This window comes from Pseudophryne corroboree, chromosome 3 (assembly GCF_028390025.1).
Source record: "Pseudophryne corroboree isolate aPseCor3 chromosome 3, aPseCor3.hap2, whole genome shotgun sequence".
Classification (NCBI taxonomy): Eukaryota; Metazoa; Chordata; class Amphibia; order Anura; family Myobatrachidae; genus Pseudophryne; species Pseudophryne corroboree.
In genome coordinates, this window is record NC_086446.1 from 45364748 (window position 1) to 45387594 (window position 22847).

The 22847-nt window shown below is 48.9% G+C and overlaps 1 protein-coding gene across 2 annotated transcripts in view; it reads right to left on the minus strand.

The window, feature by feature from the left end:
- LOC135054672 (oocyte zinc finger protein XlCOF22-like) overlaps positions 1-16015 on the minus strand; it is a 61706-nt gene extending 45691 nt beyond the window's left edge. The window contains exon 1 of one of the 2 annotated variants that reach the window (XM_063957920.1): positions 15869-16015. The gene's annotated coding sequence lies outside the window, so the exon portion shown is untranslated. The remainder of the gene's footprint in view (positions 1-15868) is intronic. The other variant, XM_063957919.1, reaches the window with a different exon arrangement.
- Positions 16016-22847: the final 6832 nt, after the last annotated feature.

Sequence of the window (22847 nt, forward strand, 5' to 3'; positions counted from 1 at the left end):
CCTCAGCTCTGCACATCCAGGCTGAGGCGATCGCTGGTCACAGTATAACACCAGCATATGTGTGTATACTTTTTAGGATATTTTTCAGCCTCCTATCAGCTGGCTCCTTTGTTCTGATAAGCGTGTGAGCGCCTTATCCACCCTGAGGGGTGTTTCCCAACGCGCCTTAACTTCTGGCGGGAAAGGGTATACCGCCAATAATTTTCTATCGGGGGAAACCCACGCATCATCACACACTTCATTTAATTTATCTGATTCAGGAAAAACTACAGGTAGTTTTTTCACCTCACACATAATACCCTTCTTTGTGGTACTTGGAGTATCAGAAATATGTAACACCTCCTTCATTGCCCTTAACGTGTGGCCCTAAAGGAAAATACGTTTGTTTCTTCACCGTCGACACTGAAATCAGTGTCCGTGTCTGGGTCTATGTCGACCGACTGAGGTAAATGGGCGTTTTTACAAGCCCCTGACGGTGTCTGAGACGCCTGGACCGGTACTAATTTGTTCGCCGGCCGTTTCATGTCGTCAACCGACTTGCAGCGTGTTGACATTATCACGTAATTCCATAAGTAAGCCATCCATTCCGGTGTCGACTCCCTAGAGAGTGATATCACCATTACAGGCAATTTGCTCCGCCTCCTCACCAACATTTTCCTCATACATGTCGACACACACGTACCGACATACAGCACACACATAGGGAATGCTCTGATAGAGGACAGGACCCACTAGCCCTTTGGGGAGACAGAGGGAGAGTTTGCCAGCACACACCAAAATGCTATAAATATACAGGGACAACCTTTATATAAGTGTTCCTCCCATATAGCATTTAATATATATGCATATCGCCAAATCAGTGCCCCCCCTCTCTGTTTTAACCCTGTTTCTGTAGTGCAGTGCAGGGGAGAGCATGGGAGCCTTCCCCTCAGCCTTTCTGTGAGGGAAAATGGCGCTGTGTGCTGAGGAGAATAGGCCCCGCCCCCTTTTCGGCGGGCTTCTTCTCCGGAGATTGTGAAGTCTGGCACGGGTTAAATACATCCATATAGCCTCAAGGGCTATATGTGATGTATTTTCCGCCATACAGGTATTCTACATTGCTGCCAGGGCGCCCCCCCCCCGCGCCCTGCACCCTCCGTGATCACTGTGTGAAGTGTGCTGACAGACAATGGCGCACAGCTGCAGTGCTGTGCGCTACCTGAGGAAGACTGAAAAGTCTTCTGCCGCCTGGTTCCGGACCTCTTCAATCTTCAGCATCTGCAAGGGGGACGGCGGCGCGGCTTCGGGACGAACCCCAGGGCGAGACCTGTGTTCCGACTCCCTCTGAAGCTAATGGTGTCCAGTAGCCTAAGAATCCAATCCATCCTGCACGCAGGTGAGTTGAAATTCTCTCCCCTAAGTCCCTCGATGCAGTGAGCCTGTTGCCAGCAGGACTCACTGAAAATAAAGAACCTAAAAACTTTTTCTAAGCAACTCTTTAAGAGAGCCACCTAGATTGCACCCTTCTCGGACGGGCACAAAAACCTAACTGAGGCTTGGAGGAGGGTCATAGGGGGAGGAGCCAGTACACACCATGTGATCCTAAAAGCTTGCTTTTGTGCCCTGTCTCCTGCGGAGCCGCTATTCCCCATGGTCCTGACGGAGTCCCCAGCATCCACTAGGACGTTAGAGAAATATATATATATATATATATATATATATGTATTCTAGTTAGAAATTAAGATGTCTATATGACTTCCGTAGATTGATTGGTCCAGCCACTTGTCACCTTTATATAATACTCCTGCAGAATGCTAATTGTGGCAAGAAATGGATAGTCACTAGGGTTTTCATTTAGTTAAGTTATATTCAATGCGTACAGTGCTGAAACCCTGGCTAAGTGTTCCAGGTGAGAAGGTGTGTATATAAACGTTTTACAGACCTCAGATGTTTTCAGTGAGTGACTCCGGTCACTCACCCTCTAGTATACGGATGGCTCCACCCACCCGGTATTTCATTGGTGGGCAGCGGGTCAGTTCATTGAGTGAGCGGTCATGTTTGCTGATGGGATAGCTGGGTGCCTTGCTCGTGATCTGTGCCGTGTCTCCTTCCTCACAGGTAACTGCTTCCCAGGCTCATTAGGACAGCGGTCTCTTTGGCTCAATATGTGGGGACGGCAGCGTCGCTACTGAGGTTCCCGGCCACTCGTAGATTACCTCAGGTTATGCCGGTAACTGCTCCCCCAGCTGTCGGTCCACACGGCCCTTCCGGTCACCGCCAACCACCGCTTCTCCAGCGATCCGTCTGTTCAGCACCGCTGATCACTTCTCCGGCGCTCCGTCTTCACAGCCCCGCCGATCTCTTCTCCGGCGCTCGGTATTCACGGCTCCGCCGGCCGCTGATGAAGATGCCAGGTACAGTCTTCCTGGCGATCCGTCTTCAGTGTGCTATCGCTCGTTAGGGAGGCTACACCAGCTCTTCTGCGCCGCCAATGTTCACATCTCAGCTCGTCGCGGCGGGCAGAGAGGGGCAGAAGCATCTCCCTCAGAGGCGCACACACTAGTCCTGAATAGCGCTTCAGCTCCCCCTTTTATACCGGAGCCCCAGGGGCCACGAGAGCAGGCTCAGTCTCCAGGGGGCAGAAATCTCCCGCCGACAGCTCGAGCTATCTTGCTCCAGTCCTCGTGCCTCACTGATTTCTGACAGAACATGGTAGTCACCATTTTAGTCCCTCATAGTTATAATAATACCATTCTATTACTGGTATTAACTCAGTGTTCTCACTCACTATCATTGGTATACATATACAGGCTTATCTTTTGGGGTACAATTAAACAAATCACAGTGAATCTCCAATCTCCCTTATATTTACCTCACAACTGATTAAATATAGTAACAGACACTACTACGCCTATATGGATACATATATGTTTTTTTTTTTTTTTTTTATAACTAACTGTACACAAACTTTGAAACATCCCTACATTGATAAGAAGTAGTTAAATATTAGGACACCAGTCCGGTTGTAGGATCGCTCTGTCATAATATCGAACAGGACGTCCCCTCCCTCTCCTTCAGAGATTTGTTACTTAGCAACCAACTTCGTCATATACATGTGACTTATACAATACCTTTCTACTGGATAACAACCCGATCACGTGACATAAATAGTCACATGATCGGGACGCTACATAACTCCTCAACGTTATGAGCTTTACCCTAACTCTTCCGGACTGGTTACTAAGCAACCGACTTTATTATGGTCACGTGTTATATCACATGACCCGAACACAATACATCCATTGGATGCAGACGCCGATCACGTGATCTAGATAATCACATGATCGGGATATTACAGAAGCATGCATGCACTTTAAAAGTATATATCTACTTAATAAATAATAGTTTTTATTATTTCTTGTTATATTAAGTATATGGGACCAGTGGATATTCCAATATATATAGTATTATATGAATTTTCCAAAAGGCTTGTATATATGATCTTATGTGACTCATTCATGTGTAATCAATTACTGCCACTCATATCCGGTATAAAAAGGCTCCACTATAGCCACTATCTCACTTGCTCCTGAGGAAGCTGGATTATCCAAACCAGCGAAACGCGTTGAGATTTTATACTTATCTGGACACTCAATACCATCATCTCCACTGGCTTTACGGATACTCTGGTGCATACCATTTGGGACATTTTATTAGCAGCATCCACCTTCTGGACTTAATCCTCCATGCCAAAGAGGACAATTTGATCCAGCCATACATCAGGTGGACATTATCTGCTCTCAGGATCACTGGTAAATACCTCACATCTGCAAAATTATCGGCTTTATGCAAAAATAACCGATTAGTGATGGACATCTCCAAGTGATTCCAGTCCCCTTGAGTACTACTAATAGCCAAATGTGGATATATAAGCAATTCAGACATTGTGGCAAAATTTATTGAATATTTTTATTCACCTTTTATTCTTTATTTTATAGGATTATACATGTGAAATAAATATGTCTTTTTACTTATAAGCCTATTGGAACATAGATTGTTTTTTATATCTCATAAGCATGATCAGCCAGCGCTGGTAATTCCCTTTTTTGTTCTGTTATCCCATGGAGCCACAGGAGGGACATAGGGAGGCTGAGTCCGTAACACACCCTGAGTGAAAGTATGAACGTCCGGTATAGACTAAATTTTTCTCTGAAACCACACGGACAAGGCAGATATGTGAACCTTGAGGGAGGCCTAAGTCCAGGCCTTGTTGCAGGAAAGCCACAATTCTGGATGTTTTGAATCTGTACGCATCATAGTTCTTACCAGCACACTAGGTGAAGTAAGAATTCCAGACCATATAATAGATCCGAGCAGACGTCGGCTTACGGGCTTTCAACATAGTTTGAATGACCGCCTAAGAGAATCCTTTGGCTCTCAGGAGTGATGCTTCAAGCGCCACGCCGTCAAAGCTAGTCTGGCCAAGTATGGATATAGACAAGGGCCCTGAACGAGTAGGTCTGGTCGTTGAGGAGGTAGAAGAGGATGCTCAGTTGATAGACCCTGCAGGTCTGATAACCAATGCCGTCTGGACTACGCCGGAGCAACTAGAAGTAGTATTCCTCCTTCTTGCTTGAACTTCCGCAGAACCCTGGTTTCAGCATCCGGAGTCTTACCTCCGGATCTGGTCGATGCGGCATTCCTGTAAGCTGGTTGGTGTGGCTGCGGCGGATAGGAGCTGCAGCAGCAAGGTCCTCCGGTGCAGCTGCCGGGCATCTGGAGGCCGGGATCCGGGTCCTAGGGAGCGGAGCATGGCAGCTGGAGGTGTCTGTTTTCAAGTGTCCTGTTGCTGGAGTGCGGCGTCTGGGAGGCTGAGGCCAGAGGTAGTGGCTGTGTGCTGGTTCCATATGTGTCCTCTGTGCAGGGAGCCGCCGTGTTGGAGACTAAGCCAAACCAATAGGTATGCCAGTTCGTGTGTCCAGCCAATCCGATGCAGTCTTCCCTTATAAGAGGAAGAACTATATTCAGCCACCTCATTTCCTTCCTTTGCCGAAAGCTGCTCCCTTAGTCAATTGTCAGTCGTCAGATCCTCAACTCATGTCGAGCATGACACCTGGGCAGGAGTGACACTGGAGGGAGGACATAAGGCTGCCGAAAGATCCATGGAATGGCTAGTGCATCCACGAACGCTGCTTGAGGATCCCTGGTCCTTGATCCAAAGACCAGAAATTTGTGATTGTGTCGAGATGCCATCAGGTCTACATCTGGTAGGCCACACGTGTCCACTAGGAGTTGAAAGACTTCCGGATGAAGACTCCACTCTCCGGTGTGTACGTCCTGGCGACTGAGGAAGTCTGCTTCCCAGTTTAGGACTCCCAGAATGAACACTGCCGATATTGCTGGCAGATGGCGTTCCACCCATAGAAGAATCTTTGACACTTCCATCATTGCCATGCGGCTTCGAGTGCTGCCTTGATGGTTGATGTATGCCACCGTGGTGGCATTGTATGACCGTACTTGAACAGGTCTGTTCTGTACCAGAGGCAGGGCGAAGGGTAACGCATTGAACACCGCCCGCAGTTCTAGAATGTTTAATCAGGAGGAGGGACTCCTTCTTGGTCCAACGACACTGGAAAGAGTGTTGCTCCAACACCGCACCCCATCCCCGCAGACTGGCATCCGTTGTCAGCAGGACCAAGTCAGGGATCCAGAAGGAACGGCCCCTGCTCAATTGCTGGACCTGGAGCCACCAGGTTAGCGAATGACGAACCTCCGGAGTCAAAGTAATTATGTGAGATCTGATCCGATGAGGAAGGCTGTCACACTTGGAAAGGATTAGCCTCTACAGGGGGTGGGAATGAAATTGAGCGTACTCTACCATGTTGAATGCTGACACCATCAGGCCAAATACTTGCATCACTGAGTGTATCAAGATTCTGGGGCGACAGAGAAAGCATCTTATCCTGTCCTGAAGCTTCAAGACTTTTCCCGAAGACAGGAACAGACGTTGACTGTGTCTCCAGGAGTGCCCCCAGGTGCACCATGCTCTGAGCTGGGACCAGCGAGGATTTCGTCCAATTGATGAGCCACCTGTGGGCTTGTAGGAAGCTTACCGTCAGTTGTAGATGACTGAGGAGGACATTGTGGGAGTTTGCCAGGATCAGCAAGTCGTCCAGAGACTGCAGGATCCTGACTCCCTGGCGACAGAGCTGTGCCGTCATTACGGCCATGATCTTGATGAAGATCAGAGGAGCTGTAGCCAGTCCGAATGGCAGAGCCTGGAACTGATACTTTAGGTTGCCAATAGCAAACCGCAGATGCTGCTGATGTGACTTGGCAATAGGTATATGCAGGTACGCATCCTGTATATCCAGGGATACCATATAGTCTCCAGTATCCCTCGCTAGCACAATTGAGCGCAACGTTTCCATCCTGAATTTGGACACACTCATACCCCTTTCACATCGCACAAATAACCTGGTATCGACACGGGTCAGTGTGCGATGTGAAAACTCCTATGCTGAATTAGCACGTCACCTGACCCGGTAATTCAACCCGGTAAAAAAATAAGAATTTACTTACCGATAATTCTATTTCTCATAGTCCGTAGTGGATGCTGGGACTCCGTAAGGACCATGGGGAATAGCGGCTCCGCAGGAGACTGGGCACAAAGTAAAAGCTTTAGGACTAGCTGGTGTGCACTGGCTCCTCCCCCTATGACCCTCCTCCAAGCCTCATTTAGGATACTGTGCCCGGACGAGCGTACACAATAAGGAAGGATTTTGAATCCCAGGTAAGACTCATACCAGCCACACCAATCACACCGTACAACTTGTGATCTGAACCCAGTTAACAGCATGATAACAGAGGAGCCTCTGACAAGATGGCTCACAACAAAAATAACCCGATTTTGTAACAATAACTATGTACAAGTATTGCAGACAATCCGCACTTGGGATGGGCGCCCAGCATCCACTACGGACTATGAGAAATAGAATTATCGGTAAGTAAATTCTTATTTTCTCTAACGTCCTAAGTGGATGCTGGGACTCCGTAAGGACCATGGGGATTATACCAAAGCTCCCAAACGGGCGGGAGAGTGCGGATGACTCTGCAACACCGAATGAGAGAACTCCAGGTCCTCCTCAGCCAGGGTATCAAATTTGTAGAATTTAGCAAACGTGTTTGCCCCTGACCAAGTAGCTGCTCGGCAAAGTTGTAAAGCCGAGACCCCTCGGGCAGCCGCCCAAGATGAGCCCACTTTCCTTGTGGAATGGGCTTTTACAGATTTTGGCTGTGGCAGGCCTGCCACAGAATGTGCAAGCTGAATTGTATTACAAATCCAACGAGCAATAGTCTGCTTAGAAGCAGGAGCACCCAGCTTGTTGGGTGCATACAGGATAAACAGCGAGTCAGATTTTCTGACTCCATCCGTCCTGGAAACATATATTTTCAGGGCCCTGACTACGTCCAGCAACTTGGAGTCTTCCAAGTCCCTAGTAGCCGCAGGCACCACAATAGGCTGGTTCAAGTGAAATGCTGAAACCACCTTAGGGAGAAATTGAGGACGAGTCCTCAATTCTGCCCTGTCCGTATGGAAAATTAGGTAAGGGCTTTTATAAGATAAAGCCGCCAATTCTGAAACACGCCTGGCTGAAGCCAGGGCTAACAGCATTACCACTTTCCATGTGAGGTATTTTAAGTCCACAGTGGTGAGTGGTTCAAACCAATGTGATTTTAGGAATCCCAAAACTACATTGAGATCCCAAGGTGCCACTGGAGGCACAAAAGGAGGCTGTATATGCAGTACCCCTTTGACAAACGTCTGAACTTCAGGAACTGAAGCTAGTTCTTTTTGGAAGAAAATTGACAGGGACGAAATTTGAACCTTAATGGACCCTAATTTTAGGCCCATAGACAGTCCTGTTTGCAGGAAATGTAGGAAACGACCCAGTTGAAATTCCTCTGTAGGGGCCTTCCTGGCCTCACACCACGCAACATATTTACGCCAGATACGGTGATAATATTGCACAGTTACATCCTTCCTGGCTTTGATCAGGGTATGGATGACTTCATCCGGAATGCCTTTTTCCTTCAGGATCCGGCTTTCAACAGCCATGCCGTCAAACGCAGCCGCGGTAAGTCTTGGAACAGACATGGTCCCTGCTGGAGCAGGTAGAGGCCACGGGTCTTCCGTGAGCATCTCTTGAAGTTCCGGGTACCAAGTCCTTCTTGGCCAATCCGGAGCCACGAGTATAGTCCTTACTCCTCTCCTTCTTATGATTCTCAGTACCTTGGGTATGAGAGGCAGAGGAGGGAACACATACACTGACTGGTACACCCACGGTGTTACCAGAGCGTCCACAGCTATTGCCTGAGGGTCCCTTGACCTGGCGCAATATCTGTCCAGTTTTTTGTTGAGGCGGGACGCCATCATGTCCACCTTTGGTTTTTCCCAATGGTTCGCAATCATGTGGAAGACTTCTGGGTGAAGTCCCCACTCCCCCGGGTGGAGATCGTGTCTGCTGAGGAAGTCTGCTTCCCAGTTGTCCACTCCCGGAATGAACACTGCTGACAGTGCTATCACATGATTTTCCGCCCAGCGAAGAATCCTTGCAACTTCCGTCATTGCCCTCCTGCTTTTTGTGCCACCCTGTCTGTTTACGTGGGCGACTGCCGTGATGTTGTCCGACTAGATCAGCACCGGCTGACCCTGAAGCAGAGGCCTTGCCTGACTTAGGGCATTGTAAATGGTCCTTAGTTCCAGGATATTTATGTGAAGTGACGTTTCCATGCTTGACCACAAGCCTTTGAAATTTTTTCCCTGTGTGACTGCTCCCCAGCCTCTCAGGCTGGCATCCGTGGTCACCAAGACCCAGTCCTGAATGCCGAATCTGCGGCCCTCTAGAAGATGAGCACTCTGCAACCACCACAGGAGAGACACCCTTGTCCTTGGAGACAGGGTTATCCGCTGATGCATTTGAAGATGCGATCCGGACCATTTGTCCAGCAGATCCCACTGAAAAGTTCTTGCGTGGAATCTGCCGAATGGAATCGCTTCGTAAGAAGCCACCATTTTTCCAAGGACCCTTGTGCATTGATGCACTGACACTTGGCCTGGTTTTAGGAGGTTCCTGACTAGGTCGGATAACTCCCTGGCTTTCTCCTCCGGGAGAAACACCTTTTTCTGTACTGTGTCCAGAATCATCCCTAGGAACAGCAGACGTGTCGTCGGAATCAGCTGCGATTTTGGAATATTTAGAATCCATCCGTGCTGTCGTAGTACTACTTGAGATAGTGCTACTCCGAGATCTAACTGTTCTCTGGACCTTGCCCTTATCAGGAGATCGTCCAAGTAAGGGATAATTAAGACGCCTTTTCTTCGAAGAAGAATCATCATTTCGGCCATTACCTTGGTAAAGACCCGGGGTGCCGTGGACAATCCAAACGGCAGCGTCTGAAACTGATAATGACAGTTCTGTACCACAAACCTGAGGTATCCTTGGTGAGAAGGGTAAATTGGGACATGGAGGTAAGCATCCTTGATGTCCAGAGACACCATATAGTCCCCTTCTTCCAGGTTCGCTATCACTGCTCTGAGTGATTCCATCTTGAATTTGAACCTTTGTATGTAAGTGTTCAAGGATTTCAGATTTAAAATAGGCCTCACCGAGCCGTCCGGCTTCGGTACCACAAACAGCGTGGAATAATACCCCTTTCCTTGTTGTAGGAGGGGTACCTTGATTATCACCTGCTGGGTATACAGCTTGTGAATGGCTTCCAATACCGCCTCCCTGTCGGGGGGAGACGTTGGTAAAGCAGACTTCAGGAACCGGCGAGGAAGAGACGTCTCGAATTCCAATTTGTACCCCTGAGATACTACCTGCAGGATCCAGGGGTCCACTTGCGAGTGAGCCCACTGCGCGCTGAAATTCTTGAGACGGGCCCCCACCGTGCCTGAGTCCGCTTGTAAGGCCCCAGCGTCATGCTGAGGACTTGGCAGAAGCGGGGGAGGGCTTCTGTTCCTGGGTAGAGGCTGCCTGCTGCAGTCTTTTCCCCCTTCCTCTGCCCCGGGGCAGATATGAGTGGCCTTTTGCCCGCTTGCCCTTATGGGGACGAAAGGACTGAGCCTGAAAAGACGGTGTATTTTTCTGCTGAGAGGTGACCTGGGGTAAAAAGGTGGATTTCCCAGCCGTTGCCATGGCCACCAGGTCCGACAGACCGACCCCAAATAAGTCCTCCCCTTTATACGGCAATACTTCCATATGCCGTTTGGAATCCGCATCCCCTGACCACTGTCGCGTCCATAATCCTCTTCTGGCAGAAATGGACATCGCACTTACTCTTGATGCCAGAGTGCAAATATCCCTCTGTGCATCTCGCACATATAGAAATGCATCCTTTAAATGCTCTATAGCCAATAATATATTGTCCCTGTCCAGGGTATCAATATTTTCAGTCAGGGAATCCGACCAAGCCACCCCAGCACTGCACATCCAGGCTGAGGCGATTGCTGGTCGCAGTATAATACCAGTATGTGTGTATATACTTTTTAGGATATTTTCCAGCTTCCTATCAGCTGGTTCCTTGAGGGCGGCTGTATCAGGAGACGGTAACGCCACTTGTTTTGATAAGCGTGTGAGCGCCTTATCTACCCTAGGGAGTGTTTCCCAACGCGCCCTAACCTCTGGCGGGAAAGGGTATAATGCCAATAATTTTTTAGAAATTAGCAGTTTTTTATCGGGGGAAACCCACGCTTCATCACACACCTCATTTAATTCATCTGATTCAGGAAAAACTACGGGTAGTTTTTTCACACCCCACATAATACCCTTTTTTGTGGTACTTGTAGTATCAGAAATGTTCAAAACCTCCTTCATTGCCGTGATCATGTAACGTGTGGCCCTACTGGAAAATAAGTTTGTTTCCTCACCGTCGACACTGGAGTCAGTGTCCGTGTCTGGGTCTGTGTCGACCACCTGAGGTAACGGGCGCTTTAGAGCCCCTGACGGTGTTTGAGACGCCTGTACAGGTATTAACTGATTTGCCGGCTGTCTCATGTCGTCAACAGTCTTTTGTAAAGTGCTGACACTATCACGTAATTCCTTCCATAAGACCATCCAGTCAGGTGTCGACTCCCTAGGGGGTGACATCACTAATACAGGCAATTGCTCCGCCTCCATACCATTTTCCTCCTCATACATGTCGACACAAACGTACCGACACACAGCACACACACAGGGAATGCTCTGTTAGAGGACAGGACCCCACTAGTCCTTAGGGGAGACAGAGGGAGAGTTTGCCAGCACACACCAGAGCGCTATATATATACAGGGATAACCTTATATAAGTGTTTTTCCCTATATAGCTGCTGTATATTATTTATCTGCCAATTTAGTGCCCCCCTCTCTTGTTTTACCGTTTCTGTAGTGCAGGACTGCAGGGGAGAGTCAGGGAGACGTCCTTCCAGCGGAGCTGTGAGGGAAAATGGCGCTTGTGTGCTGAGGAGATAGGCTCCGCCCCCTTCTCGGCGGCCGTTCTCCCGCTTTTTTATGGAAAAACAGGCATGAGTTAAATGCATCCATATAGCCCAGGAGCTATATGTGATGCATTTTTTGCCCCCTAAGGTGTTTATATTGCGTCTCAGGGCGCCCCCACCCAGCGCCCTGCACCCTCAGTGACCGGAGTGTGAAGTGTGCTGAGAGCAATGGTGCACAGCTGCGGTGCTGTGCGCTACCTTATTGAAGACTAGGACGTCTTCTGCCGCCGATTTTTACGGACCTCTTCTTGCTTCTGGCTCTGTAAGGGGGCTGGCGGCGCGGCTCTGGGACCGGACTCCGAGGCTGGGCCTGTGTTCGGTCCCTCTGGAGCTAATGGTGTCCAGTAGCCAAGAAGCCCAAGCTGGCTGCAAGCAGGCAGGTTCGCTTCTTCTCCCCTTAGTCCCTCGATGCAGTGAGCCTGTTGCCAGCAGGACTCACTGAAAATAAAAAAATCTATTTAAACTTTTACTCTAAGCAGCTCAGGAGAGCCTCCTAGATTGCACCCGTCTCGTTCGGGCACAAAATCTTAACTGAGGCTTGGAGGAGGGTCATAGGGGGAGGAGCCAGTGCACACCAGCTAGTCCTAAAGCTTTTACTTTGTGCCCAGTCTCCTGCGGAGCCGCTATTCCCCATGGTCCTTACGGAGTCCCAGCATCCACTTAGGACGTTAGAGAAAGAAGGGTTATTACCGGGTTGCATACCGGGTCAGGTGCAGTGTGAATGGGAGCCGTTCCGATGCGACACTGCTCCCATTCACAGCATAGGGAGAGGCTGCGCAGGAGATGAGCTCATCTCCCAGCGCCGCCTCCACCCCCGCCCCTGCTGCTGCTGCGCCCCCCGCTGCTATGGCAACTGACCTGGTATATTGCCGGGTCGGAAAGCAAGCAAAGGAGCGCAAATGCCGGATCCCACCCAGTAAGGACACGTTTCTCTTACCGGGTGGGATCCGGCATTAGCGATCTGAAAGCAGCATTACAAACTTGTTTAGTGATTGGAGGTTGAGTATAGGCTGGAATGACCCATTAGGTTTCGGTACTAGAAACAGGGTTGAGTAGTAACTACTGCCCCTTTGGGACAGAGGTACCGGCACTACCACTCCTGTATCGAGGAGAGAACTCACAAACTGCTACAGAGAACAGGCCGCAGGAGTATGCAATGCCTCTTGGGAGGTGATGGAGATGCGGCACTGAATGTCATTCTGACATATACTGTAACAGTGCTGCATCCCTTAAAGTCTTCTTTGAAAGACTATCATCTGCCTTCTCTCTTACCTGCTCCTACATTGGACTTGTTAATAAAACTGAGCTCACAGTGCCTGGAGGCGGGGTTATAGAGGACGTCCCAATGCATTCTGGGACAGCCTAAAACTTAGCCTGTTGGTGCCTCTGGATCAACATCCACTCTACACCCCGATGTAATTCTTGTGGAGTCCAGTGTACCCCGCAGCAGAAACAATATGTAATTGGCAGTAGGGACGGTGTAATGGTTAGCATTACTGCCTCACAGCGCTGAGGTCATAGGTTAGATTCCCACCATGGCTCGAACTGTGTGGAGTTTGTATATTCTCCCCGTCAGGGTTATAACTAAAGTAGTACATGTACCCAGACTGTCCGGCTCTGCACGCGGTGCCGGTGAGAGCTGTAGCGACGTCGCTGTGTTATATAACAGGCGGCAGCACTGTCCGGCTAGTGAGCATGTAAAGCTCTGTCTGGTCCAGGTACAGATAGTCAGACGATGCCCAGAGATGGGGGCGGGGCAGTGCTGCTTTCAATTATGCTGCAAACTGCAAAAAAAGACTATCCATCTGCCTCAACGCGTCTTTGCCTGCTGACTGGCAGCCTGGGGTGCCTGACAGGAGCAGTGGGAGAGGCCAGTGCATGGAGGAGGAGCAGCAGCAGTATCAGCAGCATGGTGGACAGCCAAACCTGGCCTCCCGTCTTTTCCATAGGCTGCATCTAACTGTGGTTGCGCATAGGAACATTTATTTTATTCTGTATTATTTTCCCAGTGATATAATGCAGGGAGCTAGTACGGTGATGTTTACAGTGTAGGGTATAGAGGGGTCAGGGATGTAGCATAGGGTATAGAGGGGTCAGGGATGTAGTGTAGGGTATAGAGGGGTCAGGGATGTAGCGTAGGGTATAGAGGGGTCAGGGATGTAGTGTAGGGTATAGAGGGGCCAGGGATGTAGTGTAGGGTGTAGAGGGGTCAGGGATGTAGCGTAGGGTATAGAGGGGTCAGGGATGTAGCATAGGGTATAGAGGGGTCAGGGATGTAATGTAGGGTATAGAGGGGTCAGGGATGTAATGTAGGGTATAGAGGGGTCAGGGATGTAGTGTAGGGTATAGAGAGGTCAGGGAAGTAGTGTAGGGTATAGAGGGGTCAGGGATGTAGTGTAGGGTATAGAGGGGTCAGGGATGTAGTGTAGGGTATAGAGGGGTCAGTAATGTAGTGTAGGGTATAGAGGGGTCAGGGATGTAGTGTAGGGTATAGAGGGGTCAGGGATGTAGTGTGGGGTATAGAGGGGTCAGGGTAGTAGTGTAGGGTATAGAGGGCTCAGGGATGTAGTGTAGGGTATAGAGGGGTCAGGGATGTAATGTAGGGTATAGAGGGGTCAGGGATGTAGTGTAGGGTATAGAGGGGTCAGGGATGTAATGTAGGGTATAGAGGGGTCAGGGATGTAGTGTAGGGTATAGAGGGGTCAGGGATGTAATGTAGGGTATAGAGGGGTCAGGGATGTAGTGTAGGGTATAGAGGGGTCAGGGATGTAGTGTAGGGTATAGAGGGGTCAGGGATGTAGTGTGGGGTATAGAGGGGTCAGGGATGTAGTGTAGGGTATAGAGGGCTCAGGGATGTAGTGTAGGGTATAGAGGGGTCAGGGTAGTAGTGTAGGGTATAGAGGGGTCAGGGATGTAATGTAGGGTATAGAGGGGTCAGGGATGTAGTGTAGGGTATAGAGGGGTCAGGGATGTAATGTAGGGTATAGAGGGGTCAGGGATGTAGTGTAGGGTATAGAGGGGTCAGGGATGTAATGTAGGGTATAGAGGGGTCAGGGATGTAGTGTAGGGTATAGAGGGGTCAGGGATGTAATGTAGGGTATAGAGGGGTCAGGGATGTAGTGTAGGGTATAGAGGGGTCAGGGATGTAATGTAGGGTATAGAGGGGTCAGGGATGTAGTGTAGGGTATAGAGGGGTCAGGGATGTAGTGTAGGGTATAGAGGGGTCAGGGATGTAGTGTGGGGTATAGAGGGGTCAGGGATGTAATGTAGGGTACAGAGGGGTCAGGGATGTTGTGTAGGGTATAAAGGGGTCAGGGATGTAATGTAGGGTATAGAGGGCTCAGGGATGTAGTGTAGGGTATAGAGGGGTCAGGGATGTAGTGTAGGGTATAGAGGGGTCAGGGATGTAGTGTAGGGCATAGAGGGGTCAGGGATGTAATGTAGGGTATAGAGGGCTCAGGGATGTAGTGTAGGGTATAGAGGGGTCAGGGATGTAGTGTAGGGTATAGAGGGGTCAGGGATGTAGTGTGGGGTATAGAGGGGTCAGGGAAGTAATGTAGGGTACAGAGGGGTCAGGGATGTTGTGTAGGGTATAAAGGGGTCAGGGATGTAATGTAGGGTATAGAGAGTTCAGGGATGTAGTGTAGGGCATAGAGGGGTCAGGGATGTAATGTAGGGTATAGAGGGCTCAGGGATGTAATGTAGGGTATAGAGGGCTCAGGGATGTAGTGTAGGGTATAGAGGGGTCAGGGATGTAGTGTAGGGCATAGAGGGGTCAGGGATGTAATGTAGGGTATAGAGGGCTCAGGGATGTAGTGTAGGGTATAGAGGGGTCAGGGATGTAGTGTAGGGCATAGAGGGGTCAGGGATGTAATGTAGGGTATAGAGGGCTCAGGGATGTAGTGTAGGGTATAGAGGGCTCAGGGATGTAGTGTAGGGTATAGAGGGGTCAGGGATGTAGTGTGGGGTATAGAGGGGTCAGGGATGTAATGTAGGGTACAGAGGGGTCAGGGATGTTGTGTAGGGTATAAAGGGGTCAGGGATGTAATGTAGGGTATAGAGAGTTCAGGGATGTAGTGTAGGGCATAGAGGGGTCAGGGATGTAATGTAGGGTATAGAGGGCTCAGGGATGTAATGTAGGGTATAGAGGGGTCAGGGATGTAGTGTAGGGTATAGAGGGGTCATTGATGTAATGTTGTAGGGTATAGAGAGGGTCACTGCATGGTCCCCCACTCTGCCCTGTATCATAATGCCAAATATCAGTGTGTGCCAGGGGCTGTGTTATTCTCCCCTCATATATCACTGTCTGGTCCCTTCTCCCCTATATAATAATCATATATAATAAGTTACCTCTTGTAGTAATGAGGCTCTCCAAAATGACGGCTGAGGACTCCCTAAGTCCGCCCCCTCTGTAGCAGGATATGACGTTCTAATATCTTGCGCGACTACAGGAAAATGGCCGCCGCACATATGAGGTAGTTTATTTGGTTACTCTAGTGATGACCTGTGTGATGCTGCTACCGCTGTCTACATGACGTCCGTCGTATCTACAGGCACCTGATTGGCTGCCCGGTGCGTCAATCACAGCTCTAAAACAGATGGGGCGATATCTGTAGTCATAGTGAGAGTGGATGGGAGGAACCGGTGGAACAGCTTTGAGATGCGATTGGCTGATGTGGGGTGAGTGGGAGGGGACAGCAGCGGGGTGGGCGTGTCAGTGGATAATAGGAGGTAGAGCAGCAGGGACAGTAACCATGGCTACAGAGAGACGCTGAGGAGGCCCCGCCCCTCCCCATAGTAACACTGGCTGTCATGTGACTAATGAGGGATATATAATAATCTCCTGACTGTATTAGTAACAGGTAGTAATGTGCTGCTCTGTCCCCAATATGTCCCCCCCGGGCAGTGTCCTGTGTTATTATATATCAGCTATGGCTTATACTGCAGCTTGTGGTGTCACCTCACTGTACCGCAGGAGGAGCAGCCTGTGGTGTCACCTCACTGTACCGCAGGGGGAGCGGCCTGTGGTGTCACCTCACTGTACCGCAGGAGGCGCAGCCAGTGGTGTCACCTCACTGTACCGCAGGGGGAGCGGCCTGTGGTGTCACCTTACTGTACCGCAGGGGGAGCGGCCTGTGGTGTCACCTTACTGTACCGCAGAGGGAGAAGCCTGTTGTGTCACCTTACTATACCACAGGGGGAGCAGCTTGTGTCATCACCTTACTGTACCGCAGGGGGAGCAGCCTGTGGTGTCACCTCACTGTGCCTCGGGGAGCGGCACGTGGTGTCACCTCATTGTACTGCAAGGGGAGCGGCCTGTGATGTCACCTTACTGTACCACAGGGGGAACGGCCTGTGGTATCACCTTGCTGTATCACAGAAGGAGCAGCCTGTGGTGTCACCTTTACTGTACTGCAGAGGGAGTGGCCTGTGGTGTCACCTTTACTGTACTGCAGAGGGAGTGGCTTGTGACATCACCTTACTGTACCGCAGGGGGCGCAGCCTGTGGTGTCACCTTATCGTACAGCACTGGGAACTGCCTGTGATGTCACATTATTGTACCACAGGGGGAGCAGCCTGTGGTGTCTCCTTATTTTACTGCAGGGGTGTCACATCACTACAATGCAAGACAAGCAAGCCCGGGTCTATATTACTTTAATGCAGTGAGAGCAGCCTGCTGTGTCACATTACTATACTACAAGTGGAGCAGACTCTGCTGTCATGTTATTATAATGCAAGTTATTAGGCAGAGGAAGCAGACTCTGGTGTGTTACTGTAATGGAGATGGGGCAAGCTTTGGCGTCAAGTTACTAGAATGCCAGGGGAGCAGCCTGTGGTGTCACATTACTATAATGCAGGGGAAGCAGCCTGTGGTGTCACGTTACTATAATGCAGGGGAAGCAGCCTGTGGTGTCACGTTACTATAATGCAGGGGAAGCAGCCTGTGGTGTTATGTTACTATAATGCATGGGGAGTAGCCTGTGGTGTCACAATACTATAATGCAGGAGGAGCAGACTCTGGTGTCTCTCATGCTGAAACATATGTATCAACGATGTAACTGGCCAATCACCGGCCAGATGTGTTGAAGGACAGAATCAGCCAATCGGGGGTGATTAACGTTGGTATGCGCCAATTGGTAGTGCCTGTTAGCATTTTCGTTGGAGGAAAGTCTATTCACATTTGATGGACAGCAATTTTGACCAATAAGGAAAAGTCCCAGATTTCTGTATATGACACCTGTCAGCGTAGTGGTCAGTAATGAGGTTAGTATTGTGGTGGAGATCACTCATAGTATAGTAGTGTGTTATAATAATGGGACAGATCAATGGACTGGACTGAGTAGTATGTGTGTTACCAAATATATATTGTCAGATCTGGTTATTCCTAATTCCATATACTGGTCATCACAATTATATATATTTCTCATAATAATAATGTAGATGAGAAGGACACACCCCTACAGGGACAGGTTACTCAGGGAGGGGCACAGAGTAAATGTGGGGGCAGTTATAATGTGAGAAGTTACATACAGGACTATATCCCGGAGATGTATGTATGGTGGGGGATGATGACGACAACATATTAATATCTTATTACATAAAAGCAATATAAGGTGATCTATCAGTACCTCCCGTATATAGGTACAGTGAGATATAACTGGGAGTATCTGGGATCAGCAGCTACAGGTACAAGATCCAGAAGTGATCACTGTGCTCTTCTAAACAGCACACGTATAATATTGCAGCTGTCGAACAGGCCGGTTCTGCGTAGGCACGGCGGCCGCATTGCGCAGGCGCGCCGTTGCCTGGCGCCACCACCGCTAACGACAAAAGCAGTCGCAGCATGACGACCGCAAGAAGATTGACAGGAAGAAGGCGTTCCGGGGCGTCAATTGTCCGTTTTCCGGGAGTGGTTCGGCGAACGCAGGCGTGTCCAGGCGTTTGGAGGGCGGATATCTGACGTCAATTCCGGGACCTTCATCGCTGGAATGATCGCACAGGATAAGTAACTCATACCCTGCTCTTCTTTTACAGGAAACTTTTTTTGCATAGCAGGGCTGCACAAGCGTTCGCAGCCCTGCTATGCAAATATACACTCCCCCATAGGCGGCGTCTAGTTGATCGCACGGGCGGCAAAAAGTTGTTACGTGCGATCAACTCGGAATGCCCCCCATAGTCAGCCGTGATCATCGGCCATTTGAGATTGCAACATTTTGAGAAAAAAAACAGTAATTTAACAAACTACCGTGGTTTTTCAATTTGAACTCACCGATGCAATTCGTATTGCCGTCAGTATTTTACGTGAGAGATTAGTAAATCACTGCCGGACATCACACAATAAAGCCCGGCCAGATCAGTGAGATCCATACATGGCTTCATTGTGTACCGTATTTAAATAGTTAAAACGTTAAAAAAAAATGTGTGGGGTCCCCCTCCTATGCATAACGAGCCCCAGGCTCTTTGAGCCGGTCCTGGTTGTTAAAAATACCAGGGAAAATTTGCACAGGGGTTCCCCAGTATTTTTATGACCAGAACCGGGCTCTTGGACCAGTCCTGGTTCCAAAAATACCGGGGATAAGAGGTAGGGGTCTTCCCCATATTTTTTGAAACCAGCACTGGTCTCCACTAGCCAAGGAGGTGATGCCGCAGCCGGGGAACACTTTTAGACAGGTCACCGTGCCTGCAGCATCACTCCCCCCCAACAAGTCACCCCTGGCCGGGGTTCCCTGGTGGAGTGGGGATCCCCTACAATAAAGATGTTGCCCCGTCCAGGCACCCAATGGCCAGAGATGAAGCCCGGGGCTATGGCCACCACCCCTGGGCTGTGGGTGGCTACTTCACATCTTTTTGTGTAAAAGAAAAAGAGAAAAGAATATTATCTTTTGTTGTTGAACTACAAGTCCCAGCCAGCCTCCCCACATGCTAGTACTTGGAGAACCACAAGTACCAGCATGTGGAAAATGAATGGGTCCGCTGGTACCTGTAGTTCCACAACAAAAGAAAAACCCCAAAAAAACAAAATACACACTGTGATAGTAAAAGTTTATTTAAACACTCACACATACTTACCTAGTGTCCCACTCAGCACCTCAGTCCCTTTGTCCATGTAGAATCCATTATGGTACGTACCTGTAAAAAAATCAAAAAACTACAATATACTCACCTAGAATCCAGTGTAGATCGGTCCTCTTTGTTCCAAGTAGGCATCCACAGGGTTTACACATGGATCCCCTTTCCCCGAATGCCAGGACCCCCTGTGACTCCTGTCACTGGAGGACCCAGCAGCCAATCAAGGAGCGCCACATCATATCGCTCTCCTGATTGGCTGTGCGCCTGGCCTGTCAATCAGGCGGAGCGTATAGGCTATAATGGAGGATAGAGGTCCTCCATCAGAGTCAATAGTGGGAAAATTGCGGTCTGCTGTAGATGAGTTACCAGCTATGAGCAGAAATCCTGTTGCATTTTTTTTACGTAATTGTCACAAATATGTGGTGTATATATAGGCCCTGTTGGATAGATTTAGAACAAGTTTTCAGAGCAGCGGTAGGCTACATGCCAGCAGCAGAAGAAAATATATGCAAGCGACGAAAGGAAAAGTATGTAGGGCAAGTGAAGAAAGAAAAAGTATGTAGGGCAAGTGAAGAAAGAAAAGTATGTAGGATAATAGATGGATCATAAAGAGAGAGGTGGGCCTTGTGGGATACTGCAGAGAATGGATTGTATGACAACACCGAAAGGGAGGGTCCACATCATACACAGCAACAGGTGAATAAAGCAATTGAACAATTGAAAGCAGCAGTTGCCTCATCTCCACCCCTAGGACTACCTGACTATAGAAGAAGTGTCACAACTGAGGGTTTAGGCTGACGGGAGGAAGCCTCAGTTGTAGGGGCTGAGATGAAGTTAAACCTGGGAGGTTTAATCAGACCCCTGGACATGTAAGTGCAGATTGATTACCCGAAGGTGTGACCATGACAACCAGTTTAAAATTCAAAATAAAAGTTTATTTAACAGACTCCGTGAAATGACAAGCAGCATTCAAAGTAAATCAAAGACAGTGGCAAATAACACAGTTCCTGGATCACATAACCATAGGAGGTATCTCAGAGCACTGGTAGGTATAGAACAGATGTAAAAGTCCTTTTATGGAATCACCTTACCAGGCCTGGTTGTAGTAGTGGAGATAGCCGAGGAACATGCCAGTAGTTGTAACAGGTGAATCTGTAACTTGAGTATGCTGCTGTATCAGCTGGATGGAACCAGCCAGGTGGTAAGACACGGAGTGGATGCTGAGTGGAATCAGCCGGGTGATGAAACACAGAGTGGATGCTGAATGGAATCAGCCAGGTACAAAAGTCACGGAGTGGATGCTGGATGGAACCAGCCAGGTGATGAACACAGAGTGAATGATGTGAGATGCTAGGGAGTGTAGAAACTGAATAACTGATAAATGATTACCGGTGGTAGTGGATACTGCTGGTAAGATAGGATCCGCTGGATCAGCACCGGTGTTTAGTAGAAGCTGAAATCTGTTGAAAGCTGGCTGCTGGAAACAGATTGTAGATAGCTGGAAACTTGGACAGCCACGGAAGACTGCAGAGTCAGGCTGCACCGCAAGATGGAAAGCAGGTGCGGGTCTCTTTGTGGATGCTGGAGACAGGAACTGGAACCTGGAGAAACAAACCACAGGAGAGAGAGACTGGAACAAGGTATGACATTCAAAGCACTGACATCTATCTGGCCTAGACACAGGATACTTATACCTGCTGCTATGCAGGCATTGGCTAGGCAATTATGCAGATTCCAGAGACGGTGGATTGGAGGAATTGGAGCATGTGATCAAATCCAACATGGCTGCGCCCATGCTGGAACCTGGAGGGAAAAATGGTTTGAAATGAAATGTGCAAACATAGTGATAATGGCGGCGCCGGCCGCGGAGGACAGGAGACGCCAGATGACTGTTATATGCTGAGTCACTTGGAGGGCAGCAGAGGCCACGGCAGGCAAGATACACTATACTGAGAACCTGCAGCAATAACACAGTAACGGCGGCAGAGGACGGGAGACGCCATGTTGGATTCAAACATGGCGCCGCTGTGATAGTGTCTCAGAATCACAGCAGGGATGTGCAGAGTGTTGACACAGATGAGATCCGGATTTGGAACGCTGGGCCAGTCTCAGAAGGCACCTAAACGGCAGGTAATGGCGTCCAGATACCCGGATCGTGACAAGGAGGCCATGCATGGGAGTCCTCACTCAAAAATATGGACTAAGGCAAAGACCAGTGGCCTACCACTTAAGCAAGCTTGACAACATTACTTAAGGAGCACCCTCCCTGCATCAGAGCAGTGGCAGCAGCAGCAGTCCTAGAAGAGGACAAGAGCACGGCTATAGTGCAGAATCATGAACTTATCATCCAAGTACCGCATGCAGGTACAGAGAAGCTTCAACAAGCAAGAACCAAACACCTGTCAGCAGTAAGGCTGACCAAGTATTAAGTAGCACTGCTAAGTGCAACAACATGACCATCAGAAGATGTACTACCCTCAGCCCAACAACCCTTTTTCGAGCTTAATAAATAAAGGTGTTGAATCTCAAGATTCAAAAGGAGGGAGAAACAGATTATCTTCCCTATTCATGGATCAGCAAGATGATGATTATGAGGACCAGGAAGGTGGTCCAGGAGAAGAAGAAGATAGAGACAGATCATCATGGATGCAGGACCAGAGGGATGGTCCAGAAGAGGAAGAGAATAATTCTAATAATCAAAATTTCTTTCTTTCTCTCATGATTGTGTGGCTTTAATGGAACAAGAAACTTAACCTTTGCCACATGTTACAGATATAGCCCTACCCAATGTTCAGCATGAGCTACAGTTGTGCTCATAAGTGTGCATACCCTAGCAGAATTTGTGATTTTCTGGCCATTTGACAGAGAATATGAATGATAACTCACAAACTTTTCTTTCACTCATGGTTAGTGGTTGGGTGAAGCCATTTATTGTCAAACATCTGTGTTTACTTTTTTTTAAATCATAATGACAACAGAAACTACCCAAATGACCCTGATCAAAAGTTTACATAACCTGGAGATTTTGGCCTGCTAACATACACACAAGTTGACACAAACGGGTTTGAATGGCTACTAAAGGTAACCATCCTCACCTGTGATCTGTTTGCTTGTAATCAGTGTGTGTGTATAAAAGGTCAGTGAGTTTCTGGACTCCTGAAAGACCCTTGCATCTTTCATCCAGTGCTGCACTGACGTGTCTGGCTTCTGAGTCATGGGGAAAGCAAAAGAATTGTCAAAGTATCTGCGGAAAAAGGTA